Source organism: Pocillopora verrucosa, chromosome 12 (genome assembly GCF_036669915.1).
Source record: "Pocillopora verrucosa isolate sample1 chromosome 12, ASM3666991v2, whole genome shotgun sequence".
Lineage (NCBI taxonomy): Eukaryota > Metazoa > Cnidaria > Anthozoa > Scleractinia > Pocilloporidae > Pocillopora > Pocillopora verrucosa.
Window position 1 is genome coordinate 7057226 of NC_089323.1, and position 7461 is coordinate 7064686.

The window sequence follows — 7461 nt, forward strand, 5'->3', positions numbered from 1 at the left end:
AAGTCTATGGGAAGAGCTGTCACATAGACTCTATAGGATATGATTTGTGATATTGTGATATTGTGATTTTTTTTTTGAGAAAAAAATGTCACTCACATTTTTTCCAGGTCTTAAATATAACGGAGAGAAACCTTCTTGTAGGTTGGAACAACCTATGAGGTAAGGCTTTCAAGAGGAATGTCATGCAGCCACTTTAATTTCTGTTGATGTGTTTTCAAAATTTAATTAGTTTTCATGGTCTTGTGCATGACAGGTATTGGCAGTGGAAGTGCACCTCTTGCTCAGAGTGTGGATCTGGCATCACGGCCTGGGCGAGCCCAACGGTGGAGACGTTGTAAACATTTGATTATTGATGAAATCTCAATGGTTGAGTCCACCTATTTTGATAAACTTGAAGCAGTCACCCGTGCTGTGAGAAAAAAAGAAAATATCCCATTTGGTGGAATTCAGCTGATTTTATCATGAGATTTCTTACAGCTTCCTCCTGTAACAAAACAACAAGGACCCAAAAAGTTTTGTTTTCAGGTAAAAAATTATGATCCATTGACATTTCATCCAAAGACTGGGCAATCAGATTTTATACAAGCCACTGTCGTGAGATTTTATACAACCTTTGACTTTTTGTTACAATTATTTCAGGCAGAAAGTTGGAGTGAATGTGTTGAAACAACTATTGAGCTTAAACATGTGTTTAGACAAAAAGATCCACTCTTTATCTCGATTCTTCAGAATGTGCGAGTTGGAAGGTAAAAATCTTAATTTTTGCAAGCAGTTTATGTTAATTCATAATGAGCAATTTATATGAATTATGTCAATACGAGTCAATGTGGTCTTTCAAGATACAGTGCAGCTGTCACAACAAGCCACCATTATCATTTCTGTTGAACAACTAGATTCCATGTTGCTGAGAATCTGTTCAGTAAAAGATCCCAGATGACATCAAAATGTGGTAAGGACAAAAAAGTGTCACACAAGCCACAGCCGAGTATGTCTCTGATGTTCTTACTACATTTTTACATATTCTGTGATCTATCACTGTTACCACCCACTGCAACATAGAATCTATTTGCTTTATACAATAAAGATGCAAAATGTTGCTAATGGTGAGGTCATCTATGTGACTGTCCTCCAGCAGATCCTAAGTAAGAACCAATCAAACTGCATGTATAATTCAGCTTATCATAAAAATCTCAATTTCCTCAATTGTAGATGGTTTTAAAAAACTCCTATTTTCGACTAATTCACTTGCCAAGTTGTTATTGGACAGTCTGTTATCGGACAGCTTGTTATCAAACAGTTCAATAAGCCAATCACATTCAAAGTTGTGGTTTAAATCAACCAATCACAGCCTTGTTACTCCTTTGTCTGGCTTCGAATGCAAATTTTCCCTTTCTTTCATAACTTGGCTGTTCTTCTTTTCTTGGAAATTATAACTTTTATGATTAATTGGTAATAAGACTTAATGTCAATTAATTCGGTTTGTGATCATACTATTGATAAACAAATCAGACTCCTGCTAGACAGTCTCCTGATTTTGTTATCACTTGTATGATTACAGACCAAATGGGACTCCACTCAGTCCCCTTACCTTTACTTATTGTGTAAATAATATTCTGTTGTATCCAGTTGTTCAGATGCTCTTGTATCCAAGTTAATTGCAACTAAGAATCAACTAATAGAACAAGGAGGAATACTTGCTACCAAGCTTTGCACCCACAAGGAAAACGTCAATCAGATAAACGACATACATTTGACAAGACTACCTGGTGAAAAGAAGGTATTTGAAGCAACTGATAGTGACAGTGGAATGAGCACAATGCTTGACAGTCATGTTCCTGTGTCTTATGCTTTGGAATTAAAAGTAGGAGCACAGGTAACAACTTCTTACATAGTACAGCTTTGCTTTACACATTTACAGAATGTAAAATGTAACATATAGTTATAATGATATTTCTTAATAAATAAATTATTTATGACCATAACAATGATGGGTCATCAGCCTTTGATAACTCATTGTAAAATAGATTGTGGTAATGTATTCATCACTTCAAAAGAGAAATGTAATCTTTGTCTTGCAATGTGGTCACTTCGGTTGTGGATCGCTTTTGGGTATTGATAACTCCTGTTATTTGTAAATGTTAATGATAAATGTTGAATGATTTATCCAAAATACTTTTTTTTCCTTTATTAGGTGATGCTGGCTAAGAACTTGAATGTCTTGAAAGGACTTGTCAATGGTGCTCGTGGAATAATCAAAGGATTTGACGAGGGATCTGCTGGTCTGTTAATTATAAACTAACAGTATTATGAACCAACATGATGACCAACTCTCAGAGTTGGCTTGCTAGCTCAGTTAGTAGAGCACTGCATTGGTATCCAGAGGTCATTGGGTCAAATCCCCAATTTTTCTTTCAGGCCTTATTTTCACTGTTTTTAAAGTAGAGTTCATAACAGTAATACAAAGATCGCTTCCAAATTCACACTAGCAGTATTATCAGAAAATTTCATGTATTTGATATGCAGGAAAATAAGTTTGCTGTCACAATTGTGAGATTCCTGAGAAATGTGTTCAAGAAATTCTCCTTTGATCAACACTTGACAGCTATTTTTGTCACTGGTAACTATTCAAAAAGGCTGTCACAATGTTCACTGAATAAAAATGTTACCTCCTCATAATTTTTTGACCAGTCATAATAAGATTGGGACTATAATTCAAGTGATACAAACTTTTGAAAAATTATAGGCTCATTAGAAGGATTTTATATTGCTGAATAACACAATTTCCTTCAGGTTACCCTATTGTCAAGTTTGTTTCTGGGATTGAAGAGATCATTGGTTCGGAAAAGTTGGTTGTATCAACACCTGGTGGAGGAACAGTCACTCGGCAACAGCTGCCACTTAAATTAGCATGGGCAGTGTCCATACACAAAAGCCAGGTAACAGAAGCTAAAAAAAAGATTGCAATGGTAACTTCTTGTAATAATAGTGTAGTGGATGAAAAAAGGGGTTAACATTTAATTGAGGCAAGGCTAACTTTCTAACAAAGCTGATAAGAGATTTCTTCCTACAGTAAGCATTGCTTTAGGACTCAGTGGTTTTAAAGGGCTTTTTTTTCCTCTACATGCCACCACACAACTACTAAATAATTTCATCCATGTTAGGTTGGAGAGAAATGGTGAGGAAGCTCAAATAAATCATGGGTCTTTCAAAGTATAGGTTTCTTTCACTAGTATTATACTACACAGAAAATTGAAAAAAGCAGCAACTTTCAATTTGCAAAAGTGTTATTAATTAATGAAAATAATGAGCCATCCAATGATAAAAACGCACTCAAGTAAAACAATAAAAGGAACAAACAAAGGAATCAATGGAAAGTAGCCTCAAAAAATGAGGTATTATAGTTAAAAAGTGTAAAGTTTTTGTTTGTAAAATTTGTCACACTTGCTGAAATTTGAGAATTATCAGATACAGATACTGAAATAGAAAAAGCCTGTTCTGCACTGGGGAACAGGAAAAGAACCTAATCTGTTGAAGTCAAGCCATTTCTGTGACAATGTTGCTTATAAACTAAATTAGGTAACTGCACTTTGCTGTTGTAGTGTTCTCTGCAAAATTTAATTTTTCTTCCAGGGTATGACACTGGATTGTGTTGAAATCTCTCTGTCAAGAGTCTTTGAATATGGCCAAGCTTATGTTGCACTTTCAAGAGCCCGCAGTCTCCAAGGTCTCCAAGTTTTGGACTTTGATAGCAAGTGTGTACGCGCTCACCCTGATGTCTTGCGTTACTATGCAAGGCTGCAGTGGGATACAAAAGTCAAGAAAGCCAACACTGATCGCTTAAACTTTCAGAATGAAGACAAAGAAAATATTTACCCTTGCTTAGTGAAGTATTCATATACCAACAGTCAGTACAAGACCTGTGGTAAGAAGGGAGAAAGGAAAAAGGAAGTTGACAAGAAAAGGACAACAATCTGAGCTGTAATTTCTTGCTCATGCAATGTTTCAAGCATTTATCTGATCCCAAGAGACTAACACACACCACTTCAGATAAGACTCAGAGACACATCCTATAAGTTGTACAATTGATTAAACTGGATATTTCTTTGCTCCAAACACTGCTTGTAGAGGATTGTTAAAAAGATTTCTTATAAATACCTGCATAATGAAAATATTTTTATTCATTTAAACTATTTTAACTTGCTCTATTTATTACAAATTTTTTTATTCTGGTAGAGATCCTACATATAAGTTATTGCCTAAAGATTGAAGCTAATTTGTTTGTATTTTTCACCTGAGTTGATAATGTAAATTAGTCCTTGTAAACAGTTTCTAGCCCTTCTTTGGAGCTTAAGAAACTCTTTATAATGACTAATTACCATTATCAATTATGTTGATAACACCAACTTTTTTTAGTCAAAACCCCCACCAACACAGCACCACAGTTTCTTTAGAAACTTACCCACTATAATTTTTTCTAACACTATTTAATAATCTGAACACCACTGAAATCCAAAGGTCTCCCATTCAGTTCTCAGCAGGGCACTCAGATTTGTCAGTTTCCCAAATATCAAGATAAAAACAAATAATACCTTTCTTTACTTGACAACCAAGCTCAATATTTATTGTATTTTGTACTGAATTTCTCCCACATGTGTCATATCAGTCATGTGGTTAGAGATGATAATCATGATAACATCACTGAGTTGCTGATTGATGGAGAATTCACATCTTTCTAACTTTGATTACAATATTAAAAAGATAATAATTGGAATAACTTTACCCCTTCTGACCCCAGTCAGTAACTGAAACAGAGTGAAATTGTACGCCATTGTTTTAAATAAAACTCCTCTGCTATTATTGCTCTGTTTATAATTTAATTATAAGCTATATATAATCCAGCAAACATATTAATGCATATGGAAAAAGTTGATAACTACATGATGAGTGTCGTTTTAACTTAATATCTCTAATTTACAATAAAGATACTGAACAGATGCTGCTGCTGTAATTTAAGTATAATGGAAAAGTTTAGCAATAGTAACAAAGACTGCATTATCTATCAACGTGCAGAGAATCCCCAAAACAATAAGGAACAGGACTCTGGCTGACTTTGTGTCTTGAGGTTCACGATGCATCTCAATAAACAGACAACCAAGGATCATTAACCTTTTAACTCCCAAGATCTGATTGTCAATTCTCCCCTCTAGCTGCTGCACACTTTCTTGTAAATAAGTTACAAGAATTTAGTGTTAGATCGAGATAACAACTTCTACCTGATAAATTTGTGTATTCTCATGACCTGTTTGCTAGATAATGTTTAGATATTACAGGGAGACGTTACATGCTAATCACTCTTGTGAGTTAAAGGGTTAAGAACATAAAAAATATTTCTAAAACCCCTTAGTTTCGAAGAAATCATTGAATTCATCAGTTTGACAAAATTTTGTAAATTCTGCCTTTCTTGTTGCTGCATGCTTTTCTGGACACAAGTGGAATCGTTGTAACCAGTTCCTGTATATTTGAATAACAGTAGAAATAATGTCAGCTCAGCTGGCACTATATATGTCAATTTCATTATGGTTTTTTATGCTGTTACATAATAAAATTTCTAAAATGATATTTACTGTATACTAGCTATATAGACTATATAGACAGACCAATCATGACTGACTTGTGCCACTTGACCAATCAGTTTATACAAATGTACAGGACTTACTGAGAACCCTTTAACTCCCACAGGTGACCCACAGGTGACCAACATGTAACTTCTCCCTATAGATGAGAATACTTGAACTTATCAGGAAGAAGTTTTTATCTTCATGATGTAATACCAAATTCTCATAACTGATTTACAAGGAATTGTGTAGCAGCAAGAGAAGAGAATTAACAATCAGATCTTGTGAGTTAAAGAGTTATTTTAAACATTTGACTGACTTGGATGATGACTTCCACTCAGGTTGTCAAAATGTCAGCCACCACCTTCCACAACAGTCTGTCTCAGGACTACACTCATTCAACTGGGTGATCAGACTACACTATCATATACAGACAACATAAACATTTTCCTTTTGTTTAATCAGCCCCAAGAAAACCAGTTGAACTTGAGGCACAAATGACAGGACCTCACGGTGTGCATCTAAAATGGACAAGACCAAAGAGACCAAATTATTTTGCGCAGATTGTGCGTTATAATAAGAGACTAATGCTCTCGATGAAAGCCGATGCAAATCAAAAACATACAAAACTCGATAACAAAGCTTTTATCTTGTTTGTACTCTTACTTTCTTACCTTGTCAATTTCACAGCTTGTTTCTTTGTAAATTTCGAAAAACAATTCTCACTTACATGGGAAATGAACTTGAAAATAAAAGAATTAAATTGTGAAAAAGCTGGCTTCAGAGCAATTCACACCGAAAATGATGCTGACATGTTCATTTCGTGGCGCCACATAATTAACTAATGACGCAACGGAATTTTCGACGCATCAGTGAAATTTTCTTAGCTTGCATTGCTTTGAGTTAAAGAGTAATTTCCCGTTTCAAGCGATTTCTTCGACTCATAGATCTCGAGATATCAATTTTTTTAGAACAGATTTCTACAAGTGGTGTCATTCTCAATGAAACAGCGAAGACAAAAAGTGTGAAAATTTACTAATCGCACGCTAAAGGATATCGTGTCATCAAAGACAATGAAGGAACTTTGAGCGAGTCGACGATTTTTTTTTTTTGAGTGTGGGTTATCAGTGCGGGTAATCTATTTTCCCGTTATTGCAAAAATCGATCGATGCGGGTAATCTGCTGCGCGGGTAAATGGACGGAAATTACGGTAATATAAAATAAATACTAAAAATTTAAAAATCCCAACTAAAATTCAAGTATTCAATGAAATTTATTTACAAGCTTAATTAAGGTTTACGTGTAAAATATTTTTGATTGTGTATCAACATCAACATGTAGTAATAATAGGATGGAATTTGATTTATTTTTCTTTTCTTGAAAAGTTCATACGAATTAATCTTCAATTACAGCTATTCATATAAAATAGTCCCAATCAATCATTACATGACTGGTTTGACACAAATTGTGAATAAAATCTGTTGATTCTTTTCCATAAAATACAATACGGGCGTTGTGTAAGCTTAATTCAAGCCGTTATATCTATTCTTTGACAAGACTTTGATCACGTAACGAATATCGCAATTTTTACTTACCACAACCTTTCAAAATCGTAGCTTTTTAAAAGGTTACGCGACCCTTGTTTGTGCCAGTCAATATGTAAACTGTTGCCCCTTCTTTTAATTCCACGGCGCCAACGAAACACAATAAAACCCATCTTTAGAAATATTGTCTTAAGCAAAACAGTTAAGAACAGAAATAACTTGTCGCACGAGCGATCAACCGTTGAAAAGTACATTTAAAGATGAGCACCTAATGGAGTCTTCTCTGTTTCCGATCACGGGCA

General features: G+C 34.7%; 1 long non-coding RNA gene and 1 pseudogene across 1 annotated transcript; one reads left to right on the plus strand and one right to left on the minus strand.

Moving 5' to 3' along the window:
• The first annotated feature begins 154 nt into the window (after positions 1-154).
• On the plus strand, positions 155-3975 carry LOC131783001 (ATP-dependent DNA helicase PIF1-like; annotated as a pseudogene).
• Positions 3976-4257: 282 nt separating this feature from the next.
• Positions 4258-7445, minus strand: LOC136277453 (uncharacterized). The gene is made up of 3 exons (XR_010715887.1): positions 7211-7445; positions 5717-6136; positions 4258-5511 (listed from the first exon to the last, which is right to left on the minus strand). It is a non-coding gene; the product is annotated as an uncharacterized lncRNA (long non-coding RNA).
• Positions 7446-7461: the final 16 nt, after the last annotated feature.